Source organism: Aythya fuligula, chromosome 5, assembly GCF_009819795.1.
Source record: "Aythya fuligula isolate bAytFul2 chromosome 5, bAytFul2.pri, whole genome shotgun sequence".
NCBI classification, from domain to species: Eukaryota; Metazoa; Chordata; class Aves; order Anseriformes; family Anatidae; genus Aythya; species Aythya fuligula.
Window position 1 is genome coordinate 5,925,969 of NC_045563.1, and position 15,584 is coordinate 5,941,552.

Sequence of the window (15,584 nt, forward strand, 5' to 3'; positions counted from 1 at the left end):
ATGGGAAGATGATGCACACTGCACCTGCACAATATATTCCCAGTGGAGTTTTCCCAGTTATCCCCAAAGGGACAGGTGTACAGTGGCTCAGGCTGAACACAGAATACGTAGGAGAAGCTCGCGAGGTCCCAGCATCCCATAGTTGGAGAACACTGAGAATTCATGATATAACACCATATTTTGACCCCTATTTTTACAACAAAATTGAGTAAAACAGATTTCTCCTGTTAACCTTGTGCATTTGTACACGTGCACAGTCACTATCAGTGGAGATTTTACTGCCTATGTCCAAGATTATGAAGACAGACAAGAAGTGCTTGCTCAGTGTCACACTGAGCATGGGAAGAAGAGCACTGAAGAAAGTTACAAGGTCTTTCACAAGGTGATATCCATTCTCAGTGTTTGCCAACTTATAAAAACTAAATATGCCCATCTTAGTAGATGAATTATCTGAATGATAAATAAAGATACTTAAGAAATTATACTAATTATACACACCCAAGCCTATCGAAAAAAATCTTGTGAGATACCCAAAGATATCCTAAAAAGCAGCAAAGCTACCACAGGTTGTGGCATTTACACGTTTGCTGTAAGCCATCAGCATCATGCCAGACTACGAGATGATTTCTTCTAACCCCCAAAGCAACAGGCAAAAGACTGATGGGAGCCCAGGGCTCCCTGCTTCCAGTCTCACCTCGATGGCCAGTAGTGCTCTAGCTTTCCATGCTGGAAGCACAACGTTGAGTGTTGACAGTAACATACACTCTTTTTGTTGCTTCAAAGATAGCAACTGCTTAGAGAAGAGCTGTTTGACAAAGTACCAAAGCAAAATGAAACATCTCTTAAAGGATCACAACATAACAAAACCCTTAGATTTGATCAACATCTAAGTTCCCAAGGAAAACCAAAAGTATTTCCCTTTTAAGACTGAGTTTAGTTTCCATGTGCAAAACTAATTTTCAGTTTCTGAAGAGGCCATTACTGCTAAGTCTTTAGAAGTCTAGTTGAGGATTAAAAAGTCAATCTACCAAAGTCAACCCGAACATCAACAGAATGCACTTTATCCAGTGATTTATGCAGATGACACTTCGGAGTCCAGTAAACATGTTCTGATATTTATACAAAGTACTGAACTGCAGTAGTGAAGTGCAAGAGCCAAAGAGAAGCTGAAGTGCAATGCTCCGAAAACAAAATAGGAAATAGTTACCAGTATGAGAGGTCACAGTCTTGCTCCATGCACTGTTGTGAACCTTGGTGAGGCTCCCTTTGTTGACTCTGTGGCAGCAGATAACAGATCAATTAAACTCTGAACATAACAAGATAACATGCATTATTCTTGAAAGTTACACGAATTATATTGGCACCTGATGTAATTAAAAGCAAAATAAGTTCCCTTTTGTCCCCTAAGCAATAAGAGAGAAATACGTTTAACTAAATTACTGTTTCTGTATATTTATTCTGCAATCATGCAGTATTAAGAAGACCTTGTGCGCAACTGCAAAGATATAAACTCGGGTGACCTCCATAAATGAATAATAAATGTGCAGTATTATTCATGCTGCTAAATGGAGACAAAAAATGTGACAGTAGACTGAAAATCTGGAACTCTAGTAATGCTCTTCAGCTTTCTGAATCCAATTAGACCTGTTTTGGTAGGGTTTTATTTAAGTATGTGCATAGCTTTTTCTGTGGGACAATGTTTATGGCATTAGAACCATCAGGAACAAGAAGAGTAAGAAGTAAAATCAGAATCATGTGAATTCAACATTAAAAAAAGATTAAGTGGAGATTTATCTTACAGTTTATCTGGCCACCACATTAGAACTTCTAAGTCATGTGAACTGTAATAATTTCATATTTTAGTTGTATTTCCAATAACCATATTGTAACCCAAAGCCAAAGGTGAGTGGAATGAATTTCAGGAATAGCATCATAAATTCATCCTATTTTAGAGTAAATTTATGCAATGCGTAGACCTATCAGATATAAGCTTATAAACACATGCATATCAGACCTATCAGAATGTATCATCAGGGTGTATATGGGTTTCTTTCATAGTGCCAAGTCAACACACCCAAGTAGGACTGGATAGGCTTTTCTCTAGATACTGGGGAGGATGACAAGTCCTCATTCTCATCCATTGTTGTTTTGCACCTTACTTTACATCTGTTTTCAAACTGATTTTATCATGTTGGTTTTGATGTTTGATACTGTTACTGAAATGGTTTATTCATGCTGTAGGTACTGACCTTCCAATCCTTGTATCTGTTTCCTTGTCCCATTTCAAGTTTGGACAGACATTCATCTTCCTTCAGGGTTCCCACCAACTTCAGCTGAAGTAAGATGGGTGTTGCGTTTTCAGTGCTGGAGATGAAGCAGCTTGAAATAGTGCATAAAATATACAAGTTTCAGATGCACAAAAGAAATGAGTAAACGACGTGTCAGTCTCATAAATCCTCCTGTGATAGCTTAAAAAAACATGATGTTCACGTTGCAAACATCGCATTATAGGAAGGTATGGATGGGTATTATTTAAACCATAGTTGGCAAGGCATTTCAGCATCTGTCTCAACCCATCCTTACTCAGTGAAGTGCTTAACTATGTTTTAAACAATATGCATGCACTTACATGTCTTTGAGCTCAGTGGGACATGATCTGTAAATTATATGCTTTATTTATTTATTTTTCTGAAGATAGGCCTGTGACAATAATCTGATTAAGCTGTTTACTTTTAAGAATTAGTTTTGCGGTAGTGAATTATACACCTTCCTTAGGTTCAGGTGATCTAGCCAAGTTCTACAGTTACAAGAAGACATAGTTAGAAGTTGGTTATATTTCCAAAACAGAAAGAAATAATTTTGGCCTACTACCAAAGTGTTAATAACTGTGATACTTTGCATTTTTTTCTAGATTCACTGTAAAAGACTTGCGGAGCTTTCTAATTGTTTTATGATGTATCAGCTGTGTATGTCCAACACTATAGGCACTGCCATGATCACAGAGCAAGACTACGAGAAATTATTTCCATTGAATTATGATTGGCTTATTAAACGGGGGAAAATAAACAAACAAACAAAAAAGATTTTTTATACACCCTGCCTGGTCTTGTGTCTTTTAATCCACATGTAATTACATAAATAAAAGTGGTCTCGAATTCTGAAGATTTAAGCATCCCCATTCTATTCTGTTCAAACACTTAGAGCAAGTGCTCTACTAGTTTCATTAACTGGATTCTATGTTTCATGATAGGTAGATCACAGTCTTCACGATTATAGACTTGGAAGTGGCAAAACTAAGGCAGAACCAGTCATCAACAAATACTAGAATCATATAATGGTTTGGGTTGGATGGGAAGGGACCTTAAAGATCATCTAGTTCCAACCCCCTGCCACAGACAGGGACAGCTTCCCCTGTATACACAGCATACAATATACTGTAATAGGTAAGAGCAGTTTGGTTGCTTTAAGCATGAATTACAGCCAAAAAATGCATACAAAAGATGTGCAGGGCCTATGGGTTATTGTGCTTGAGCCTTTTCTGTACACTTTCTGTGTGACAGCTATATACATTGTTAGTTGTTTGAGGCGTTGCCAATTTTTTGCCAGTCAAGCTTTTCCTCCATAGCTAGTTGGTCTCTCATTTCTATCTAAGGTCTAAAATCACTTTCTTTGTTAAGTCTGAATGAACCAGGTTCCAGCAGGTCTGACAACGCAACATTGCCAAGAGACTTCAATATAAAATAAGTAAACTTTTCACAGGTTTATGGGTGAAGTGCTTCCTCTTTGATTGTTCACAAGGGGGCCTCAGATGACTTGTTGCCAGCCCCGTTAATAATACTGTGAGCATGGGTGTGAATATTTTCCACAGTACTGTGATGCAATTTCTTTGATCCATGTTATAGTAAATAAAGCTCCAGTGCAATTAGCTGAGATTATTTCAGCGTCTGTGTAAAACATAAATTTGAAAAATGCTCTTGCTTCACTATTATTTATGTAGGTATGGTAACATTTAAATGAGTAACAAAATACAGAGTAGCACTGGATTCCCTTTTCCAGTATTTCTTCTTCCAGTGTGAGCAAACCAAACGACTTCTACAGAGAAAAGCTCTTTCTTCTGTTTAGGAAAACAAAATTTTAGGGAGAGCCCATGATAAAATGAGTGCAAGTGGAGTAAGGCCAGTTTTGACTCCATGCTATCTGTATCGGAATGATACTTGTGCCATAGGTTTAGTGTTGCTGTAAGAGGAGACTAACAAATGCACATCAAGGCAGACACCGCCCCATGTAAATGTAACTGAGTGCGGAAAATATTTCTTACATAAACCTGTCTGGTCAGACAGTGGATACATCCACATTTTCCACAGTTTCTGTCTTATATCTGTTTCAACTGTACGTTATTATTTAAAAAAAAAAAAAAAAGCACTCTCTTTTGTAATAAAATTTACTGAAAATGTAAAAAATATACACTAAGGGACATCTATTCAAACCCTTTAAATGAGAGGAATCATTTTGTTCTGACACTGATTTGAGGTACAATTCTGCTCTCAGTATGTCTGGGATTATTTTTTTCCTACTGCATACAAAGAGCACAAGCTCTCTCCTTTCTGTACCAGAATTAGTTTCTTGAGTTCAGGTCTCTGTTTCTTTGTGCATTTAAGCCTCTGCATTTCTAGCTACCCTAATCTCTTCTCATTTCAGCTTTTAGCATGTTGTTCAATCTTCATGTTTTTCACACATAGACCCTTCTCCCTGCCTTCCTACTCTGGCCAGAGTATTATTCAATTATAATAATTAATAATAATATCCATCTTTTCTTACTTCAGATCTCTCCTTAATTTGACTTATTCCTTCCATCCATTTCATTTCAGTCTGTTTAGTTAAGATTTGGTGTGTGAACCTGCACCCGTTCAAAACCTGGAGACTACAAATGTAAACCAATTCTAAACAGGGCAAAATGAACTGCTGTATCTTCTATCTATTTTAAAAACAATAATTAAAACTGTTGATACTGCTTTCTTGGCCACTGCATTACAGTTCAGTACAACCTGTTCCCAAGCAACACTAGGTAAACCACAGAAATCACGTTTTTGGCCAGACTAAACTACATCTATACCAGTAGGTCAAACAGGGCCAAGGCACAGAGTTATGCACTGGCACGTGACCATCCATGCTTTTAAACTGTTGTCAACGTTCATGGTATGGTTTGCCCACACACACACTCCCAAACAATGTGGTATGTCTGAGGGGCATCAGCTACAGACACAAACCAGGTCCAGCTTGAAGGCTTCAGGACCAGAAAGTTGACAGGCTGTTCAACTTCCTAGCAGAGGCATAGCAAAAATGGTTACACAAGTCTTTGCAACCATTTATTTACGCAAACCCTATGTTAAACTGGTGAAACTGTCTGTAAATCATTCTTTTCTTCTCTCTTCTCCCTATACCTCATTGCTTCCTCCACAAGAAAAAAATACAGGTAGCAAACAAAACATCTGACAACAACAGATCATCATAGAAAAATACAAGTTTGTAATATACACAGTGGCAGACAGGACAAATATAGGAAGCATCTATAGACAGTAGTAGATGACTCTTGGTTGTTGGTCACTCCCTTTTTGTGGCATCCTTTGGGAAGGACTTTCTCAATATAATAAGCTAGAGGCATTTTCTACCCTCTCACCATTGTGACATTTGGTTTGAAGCTATAAAACTCTGCAGTGATCCCAGCTGCCTGCAGCTATACTTGGCCCTGTCCTTCTTCCAGATTTCACATCCATGACTTTTCAAGTGGATTATAAACAGCCTGGCTTTTTGTTTTCTAAGCGCTTGGCGTGTTTTTACTGACACCTACATTAAAAGGCTAAAAAGGCCGTTTACTTCTAAAAAGTTTCCATCAATGCCCTAACTGGATATTTGAACGTGACTTCAGTATTGCAGACATGTTATGCCGGTTCTTCACGTAACAGTGAATTTTATTCAAAAGTTTAAGATGAGAACTGCATCAGTTCTGCTCCTTTAGACCACACTAATCTGTATTTTATTCCTGTTTATTGACTTTAAAAGCACATTTACCCAGAGAAATAATAAAACGAGAAATCCAGAAAAACTCCAATGTTTTCTCTAAGACGTGTGCCATTTATACGAAGGTAAGATTTGTTTAACATGATAGGAAAGTAATGGAACCCAGAGTCCATAAGCTGTATTATCCATTTACTTTTCATAACGTACTTTCTTTGGTTTACATTAAGAGTTGTGACTAAATCGACTGTGTTTATGTAAATACTAAAAATACAGAACATGTTCACGTTAATTGAACAAAACTACATCTAATGCTAACGCTGTTTTGTTTGTGTGACATTACTGCTATGCAATTCCTCACAATTATTCAAAGACAATATTAGAAGAAGTCAAGATACAAATATATGGATGACTTTTACCAGGAGGACTAGGTATAGGTAAAGGTTAGGACATTCCTAAAGGTTAGAACATAACAAGTTATATGAATATATCATATCCAGTGAGGGTAAGTAAGTATTTCATGTTTTTCTTTTTTAAAAAGCAGCCTTTTTTTTTTTTTTTTTTTTTTTTTTTCTTGATGTGGGATAAATCTCTTGTGTTGGTGAAGAGGAGGACATTATCTTCAATATTTATATTCTGATTCGTAGATCCCTATTCTGTTTCTATCATCCTGGGCTGGGTTCCAGCATCACCAAAGTCAATGGAAAGATTTGGGCCCCATTTTCCACATTTGTAATTTTTAAAATATATACATAGGTATATAAAGCAATATTTATTCAACTTAAATCTGTTGTAATCAATCTAGAAAGACATTTTTCTGTCTGGGCTCTTGTATTGCACTAGTACTGAAAAGACTACTAATGCAGGGAACTACTGAAAACTTTCTCTCTTGGAATGTTTAATATTAAATGAGGGACAGCAAGAGGAAATTAAGATGGTGTCCAACACGCTGATTCTGCAGAGCTTAGTCTCCCTGAGCAGCCCACAGAAACAAACTCCGTTGTTGGGGTGACCAGGGAGCATGAAGTAGGAGCCTGCTCTGAATCCTGCACTGAAAGATTTTCTCGTCCTCCATCTCCTTACACAGAGGTCACTTACAGAGTAGCTTCCTGCATTAAAGCTAGAACCTGTGAAAGTCTCCTGAATCCCATGAAAAGATATTTCAGGGAACCTGTCCTTTAGTAGCCAATGACAGGTCAGATAACTGAAATTCCTTTCCTAATCAAAATTATGATTTTATTTTATTTATTTTTTACAATCTCTTAATAGTGCAATTTACCTAGTGATTTAGTTTCCCTTTATTTTCATTATTTTCATTAATGTATTTTTCTTTGGTTTCAAAAGAGCTCTAAATTAAAATTTACTTCTCTTTTTTTACTCTCATATTGTCAACAGTTTCAGTACAAATCTGGGAATGGGGTTTGCTCTCTAACTCAGGCACCCTCTGCTGGTCTTCCCAAAGCAAAACACAAAATATTAGAATCTTCATCCACAACAATGGGTTTTCAGAGGAAAAAAATCCAGATTTTTGTGTTTCTAAACCTTTTACTACCAGAATATAAATTACAAGGAAGACCAGCTCTAGGGCTGTAAACTCAGTGTGTGTGAAGTGTTTTAATGAATTCAAGAAAATAATTGCATAATCAAGCATGTGAACCTGTAGAATTTATCAGGCAAAAAGTCCAAAAGTGAGCATGGCCTAAGAAGCTGTTCACAGTCTGACCTGGCTCTTAGCAGAAACCTGTGACTGGCATTTTAATGACATTGTTGTGTAGCTCTAGAAGCATACACTACCATGGACTCTTGGTTAGCAAAAATCATAGATAGTAGTCCTACATAGATAGTACATATTTTAAGGGGGTAAATAGCTAAGAAAATATAGTGGGTAAATAGCTTCCATTCCAGCTACACAATAGAACAGCTGACATTGTTATTCATCTGAGAAAATCCCTGGACATCAGAGAAGTGAATCAGAGCACAGTGCTTTCTTAATCTACTGAAGGGTAGGACATGCTGGCGCTAGGAAAGTTTCACCTATTCCACTTTATGAATTCAACTTTTACTTGACATTAAGCTTCAGTGCAAGCAACCTGGTGCTTTGTTGCAGATCTGTCAGTTTTCTGTATATGACAGCACAGGTGTCAACCCAGAGAGGATCGGCAGAGTTGCAAAAGATGATAACATCTTATTTTGCATAGCTGAATTTTTTAATGATGTTAACAAGCATTTTAGATGTCACAGCAATGAGCAAGATACTAACCTAAATATAGAAGTCATGTCAGCAGCCTCCTGCTATCCTTCCTGGGTAAGTAATTCTTCATCATGCTGGAGAAAGTGCAGTGGATGGCCACCATGACGAAGACAGACTTAGAGAGCTGGCTTTGTTCAGCTGTAAGAAGAGAAAGATAAGGGCAGATTTTGTTGCTGTCTTCAGCTGCCTGACAGGATATAGAGAAGACAGAGCCAGACTCTTCTCAGGAGTACCTTGTGATAAGCAAAGAGACAATAGACACAAATCAAAACACAGGAAATTCTGATTGGAAAGACTGAAACGTGCCCAGAGAGGTGGAATTTCCAACCTCAGAGATATTCTAAACTCACATGAACAAACAGGTCAGCAACCCCATCATTTAGGACCTGCTTCGAGCCAGAGGTTGGACTAGATGACCTCCAAAGTCCCTTCCAACCAAAATTGTTCTATGATTCTGCATCGTTAATCCATTTTAAAGTGATGAAAGTCATTTTGACAGTACTAATGCTTCCCCAAGCAAGTAAGAAATTTAAATCCAATCCAGACTCACTGAAGTTAGTGGGAATCTTTAGTTTAACTAGAAAGGCACTGGATCAACTTCAACACTTCTAAGATTTGCATTCAGAAAAGATCCTAAATTTTATTTTTGAAGGCAGCATCAGGGTATTGTTTGTTGTGTTTTTTTTTGTTTTTTTTTTTTTTTTTTTCTCCTTCGGGTTACTCAGTAGCAGCTAGATGAGCTTGAAGCATTCCACAACCACTATCTTTGAGTGTTCACAGATTTTACCTAGAGAATGAGTAGCAGATTGAAGTGTTTGCTCAGTGCTCAGAAGGTATGTCACTCTGCTTTTCAGTTTGCACTTGCAGGAATATTCCTATTTGCTAACTGCTATTGGTAATGAGCCTCTCACCTAAGTTGGGTTCAGCTCATGTTGACTGCTGCTTTCATGTTGAGACAGCGTCTATATTAATTGAAATTTGTGTCATAGAAGGGCAAGCTTGTGACCTCTGTAGAGTGAGCTAATGACTCCCATCCAGTATTCAGCTGACTGCCGTGAATTAGCATCACCAATCCTTTCCTTTTTTACCTCATCGTTTTTCTCATCTTTGCAAGGCAAGCTTTTTTCATCTTCCTTATCTCATCTCTTACAAGGGATTATACTATTTATTTTGAGCAGAAAACAGAGTAAAACAACCCAAGGGAGGAATTAGAATGCGACATGATAAATTTCAGCTACAAACCAATTATTTTGATTATTCCTACAAAGATATAATAATAAATGTGCTTATAAAAATATGTTGTAGGCCTTTACACACACACAAATATAGCACAGATATTTATCTAAATAAATTCATAGGTGATACACTACAATGAATGACAACGAGCAAGAAAGCAAACTTATTTCAAATACCTAAAAGAAATCCCATTGCCAAATCTCTTAAGAAGTAGTTGGACGCCAAGTCCACTGGACCAACTGAAATTTCCTAAGAAGAAAGGATACCATTCTGTTTAGGGTGGAGACTCAGGATAACTTCAAGTGCTGTTCATGTCTTGAGTTACACTCTGATATGAAACTGCACCACGTTATTTGCAGTAGACGTGAAACATTTTTACAAAAGGACATAAGCTAATGCATCCTGCCTTATGAGATCTTCCTTCCCTGATAGGTTCCTCCTTCTGAAACTGAGCTTGAACTGCACAACATGGAGGTGCTTTTTTAATAATTATCTCCATTGCTTTGCTAATATTTTGTTCTGCTCCATCCCTGGAGAAACACAAAACTGTGACAGGGGTAGGGGTTGACATAAAAATGTTAAAAATTGAAATTACTAGAAGTTGTTTTGCTTTCCTAAGAAAATCGTCACATCTAGCTTTGATCTCACATCCATTTTTATTGTGTTCCTTATACCAGCAAACATGAAACAGTGTCTTACTTTGTACAATTGTACCACATCAGCATCTACGTAATCAAACTAAATTTAAACCTTAGTTATGCTGTCAGCTAAAAAGGGAAAAGTGGCAAAATCCATCTTCAGAAGCAGATTTTCCTTTCAAACTTGGATTCTCCAGAATCTTTGGTACTACATAAACCTATTTTGCAAAATACTAAGCAACGTTCAGATGTCAATATCTCCAGACCTTGGCCATTTGATTCTGGCATGTTGGTTTTAAATAATCTCCAGCTTAATGTGACTAATTGATACACAAAACCTGATCTCCTCAGCTGTGTCTCAGCTAACAGGCTAGTTAAAGGAGACAACTGAATGAACATATTTGTATGAATGAATTTAGCAAAAAGCAAGCTGTGTTTGGTTGTACAAAGAGGGCAACTAGATATGGCTATTGAAAGAAGAAAAGGACTAGTAACAGAAAAAATGGAGTTTATGGAATATGAATCTCCTCCACATCTGGAAGTTCACATCTTTATTGATTTTCAGAGTCTATGCTTGAGTGTTAATAATTATAAAAGTCTAAGAGCATCGTAAGATTCCCAATGACTCAGTATGAAGTATTCTTCCACATCAACAGTCTGACATGCACTTTCAGCTGTGATTGCTAAGCTAATTTTTAGGTTAAACAACTGACAATTGTAGGCAAGCCCACTAAAATTGGCTGGGACAACAGCCGTTTTTACAACATGCTAATGACGAAGGGTTTGATCCTGCAACACTGAGGTCAATGGAAGCTTTGTCACTGACTTCAGTGAAGATACAGGCCTTCATGCACGGACTACTAATGGCAAATGAAAACAGCAACTAACATACACCCTCACATTTTTAAGAGAAGAACTACCCACTGAATTAAATAGTCTGAAGCCAAGTTGATAAAATATTCTGATTGTTCTGTACTTTATAGCTTGTCTTACTGGAAAAAAAAAAAAAAAAATAAAAAAAAAAAAAGAAAATTAAACTTTCAGCAACTGAACACAAACTTTGTAAATATTCACCACTGACAGATTAAGATTCACTGAAGTGCAGCCCTTTCAGATAGGAAAGAACTGGAGAAAGGTGTCTGTGCTAGAGTCGTGTTGTGTGAATTCGGCCAAGCTTTCAGAACACTTAAAATCAACTTCAGGTTTTGACTACTGTTGCTACAAGTTGTTTCACAGTTTCTGCGTTGAAGAGTAATGCAGATGATCCCAGTGAGACCATTTCCATCATACAATCATGAATCTGGTAGATAGCACAGGCAACAAAATGAATTGGCACATGCTGGTCTGCTATGCCAGCACCTCTTCTGACACCAAACACATCTGTTTTGTCCCTGTTTGTAGAGCAGGCTCATGACACACTGCTTTTCTGTTAAGACTTTTCCATTTTAACAACCAAGACATCTAAGATTGAAATGGGAGGGAAAAATAAAACCCTATACAAATGTTTTTTTCCCTAATTTTTCATTTTCTTAAAATGTTTGTAGACTGTACTGACATTATTTTCTAATTTCCCTATTTAATACGAAAAGCAAGCTTTGCTTGCCACTAGATCTTCAGTGATATTTTGCTATAGGTAGAAGGAGCCATGTGTAACGAAGGTGATTTGCTCTAAGAACCTTCCTGACTAACTGCATTTATCCTCCTGAGCTGCCTGATTTTTTGTCATCTTCTTTTGTGTAAGCTTTGGACTTTGGGAGAAACTGGGACACGTGATGCCTTTCCTGTATTTCACATACAAAAAAATCCTTTTCTAAAATGACTTTCTTATTGACAACAGAGCACAGTGCTGCTTGTACTGAAAATGAAACTTGCTTCCCTAATTAAATGACTTGTTTCTTCACTTAAAACTGTCCTTTACATAGCATAACAAAAATGCATTATTTAGGACGTACAGAAAATGCGTTGCACATTGAGAATTTGTAAGAACGAAGGACACAGATTCAGAGTCACAGCTGTCAGTCTGGCATCTCCAGCAAGATTTTCTTCTGAGTAAAGGAAAATAGAGGGAGTGTTACTGAACTTCTGAATCTCATGTGTTTAGTCAGCTGCCACAGTAGTGACCAATGCTAGCATTAAATCTGGAAAATGTTCTATAGAGCAACCAAATAACAACCTTGAAGACCAAATCTTTATTGCAGAGGTTTCCTGCACAAGGCCATAGCTCCCAAGCCTTTTATAGCCAAGCTCTGTTTGGGAAACCCAACCACATCCCATACCAGCACAATAATCCCAGCCAGCACAGTCCAACAAGACTTGGTGGCTCCCCGCCTTACTGGCTGGGAGCCACTGACTGATGGCTGAAATGAAATAGGAAAGATTTAAAATATGCTTTTTTTATTTGTGTTTGGAGTGTCAGTGTAAAGGTGGTGCCTAATGAATACTGACAAATAAGAAATTTACAAATAGAATATGAAGAGTTGGAGAAAAAGGGGGACAAAAACAATAACAATATTCTAGAATAAAACTTTATATAATTTTTTTATATTAAAGGGTTTTCCTTCTATTGACAGTTACTCTGCTTTGCTTTTGCTGATTTTTCTGAACTGCATGTTACTTCCATCAGTAAATTCTCACCAGAAAAATAAAACTCATCACTGAGAATTGCTTTTTTTCTGTTAAGCTACAATCAGAAAACAACGTTGTGATGCCTTAATGATTTCGTAGATTGTAAAGTACTAGTATTTGTTTTTACAAAATGTCCTTGCTGTTTTAACATTGTTTTTACAAACTATCAAGACAGCATGAATCTTCAGGCAAAGTGTGGCAGTTTGTTTAGCCCTTCTCAAGACTCCAGCAGAAAGCAAATTATATCAGAACTGCTGCACTTCAAGGATGCAGAACTTTTGCATACCACGTTCTTCAAAAGTCCAAAGTCTTTGTGACATCTTTCAGATAAATTCAGTTTGGATACAGGATACACTCTAGGTGTGCGCTTTTGATGATTTAAACATCATGTGATTATTAATCATAGCTACAGCACTGGCATTTTATGGAGTTCCCAATGGCACAGCTGCCTGAACAGATACCTACAGATGTCATCACACCAGGGTGTTGCAGCAATAGTTCTCAGAAGATGCAAAGCCTGCAGCGTAGTCGTCCAGCTGGCTTTTGGATTCTAAAAATAGGTAGCGCCCAGTGGAGAAGAGATGGGGCAGGGCATGGGTACTTCACAAGCCAAGTACAAAAATCTGGCAAGTTCAAGATTGCAGTATTACAGGCTAAGTACATTAGTATGAAGATTTGTATTAGATCACCTCCGAGCACCATGGCTAATTAATTCATTTGAGCCATCTGAAAGTTAAGCACTCAGTCTAGGTTGTCATCTCAGCTTCTTCTGTAGTCAGAGAAACTGCAGGAGAGGAAAAGTCACCTCCAGCAGGCAGCTCGCTCAGCTGGCTGCAAACACCAGGGTAAGCACAGCAGCAAAACTGTCTGAAGGTGCCTGCCTCCTGCCACTGTTTCAAGGCAGCCTGGACAACAGCTTGACTACACGTCTGTTATTTAAATGAGTATTACTAAGTGACACAAAACCTATTCCAAATAAAACATACATTGACAGTCTACCGGCTGTATAGGCTGCGAAGTAACTTCAGATATGTTATTTCCCATCTTTGCCAAACATTCATGGCAGGCAGAAGGAGAAAGAGTGAAGATAAATAAGGGAAGCTGAAAAAATAAGGCACTCTGCTTTTCCCAACCTGTTGGGCAAACCACAATAAGAGACACTAAAAAAAGTGCAGCTTTTTCACTTGGGGGATCAAGAAATTGAAATCATGAAACACAACAATAAATATTTGCACTAGCTGTCCCCTCTCTAAAGAACATAAAAACTTCTGATAACTCATGTTTTTGTAATACAAAAAGTTTAACCAGAACTCTAACTGGCATTAAAACTAAAAGAATTAAAAGGAACAGTGGCAGTACCAACCTGCAGACTATGGCAGCTTCATACAGAATACGCCCAGTACAATGGAAACGGATCCCAAAAGGCAGTTACGTTGCCACGTGGTCCCAGTAGCAACTGCAGTGCTCTGCTCTGGTTTTTAAGAAATGATGTCATGGAGAACCTTGATCAAAGCGTGAAATTTTTCTCAGGTGGCAGTTTGAGGGAATACATTGGACAAAATCATCTTCCTGCCTGCAGTAATCAAGTGTACATAGTCGGATAATATGTATTATTTAGATATTTTAAAATATTTTGGGGAGAAACATCCATCTAAATAGTTTTTAAAAGCTGTTTTGAAGCAGAAAAATATTCTTTAAAACACACATTGGAGCAGCATGTCATTTTAAATATGCTTTCTTAAGCTAATCAAAATTCCTTGTTCCCAACAATGAAAAGTGATTCTTCTTAATAACCCAGGCATACCTGATGATGCAGTGCTGAAGGAGTTTCACAACAATTCTTGTTACTGGCTCCTCAACTGTGGAGCCAATGTTTCCAGTGACTACAGGTCCCAGTCATCTGTACCCAATCTTGATGTCTCACTAAAGGGAAAACGAAGAGTTGTATGCTGGGAGATGTAGCCTCATCAGCTACAAATATGCATAGAAATATGTTACTCACAACTCTGTTTTATCTTACTTAAATGTGATGTTTGAATTTCTTGTAACTACTGATTACCATCGCTTGTACAACTGGCCAGGCAAAATGAGCAAACTGAATAAAAGTTACACTTTAAGAAAATACTGTCATAATTTGACTCCATCCAATTTCTCAAGAAAAACATAAAAAGAACAGGAGCAAACTCTCTGTTGTCATTCCATTCCTGTGGCTTAAATCTAGGGCATCACTAAAAAGCTAGGCCAGGTTTTTGTTCACTTATTTTTTAATGCAAAAACTGAGGTGCAGGTAACACCAAATAGAATCCAGTAACATCTGCAATTGCATATAATTCAAAGTGTTAGGAGAGGTTTATTAAATGTTTTGTCCCTGTTTGTAGAGCAGGCTCATGATATACTGCTTTTCTGTCAAGACTGTTCCACTTTAACAACCAAGACAGCTCAGATTGAGAAATTTAATAAATCTCTCCTAATGCTTTAAATCTAAAGTGTAAAAGAAGGATGAAAATTATTGAATTTATGTTTAAGTGCAGAGGTTCAAGAAGCATGACTGTATATGTACATCAGCACATGCATTCTGGAAAAAAATTGTGTAACCTCTACCCTGACTGTATATTGTAGAAGTGTTGAGGAAAAAAAAAATGCAGTTTTTCATATCTGAACTGCATCAAAATTATAACTAATTGCCTTTGAATACCAAGAAGAAACTTCAAATACCATTAACGAAGGTTGAGAATTCTCTGTGACCTTCCAAAAATCTCCCCTTGAGGAATAGACTTCATATATTCTGCTCCCACCTCCAATATATTTTTGGAATATTT

The 15,584-nt window shown here is 37.4% G+C and overlaps 1 long non-coding RNA gene across 1 annotated transcript; it reads right to left on the reverse strand.

Annotated features, from left to right (window-relative positions):
* Positions 1–1,171: 1,171 nt before the first annotated feature.
* LOC116490366 lies at positions 1,172–15,267 on the reverse strand. Its single transcript, XR_004253359.1, has 5 exons — positions 14,570–15,267; positions 14,129–14,338; positions 8,276–8,404; positions 2,250–2,379; positions 1,172–1,275 (listed from the first exon to the last, which is right to left on the reverse strand). It is a non-coding gene; the product is annotated as an uncharacterized LOC116490366 (long non-coding RNA).
* Positions 15,268–15,584: the final 317 nt, after the last annotated feature.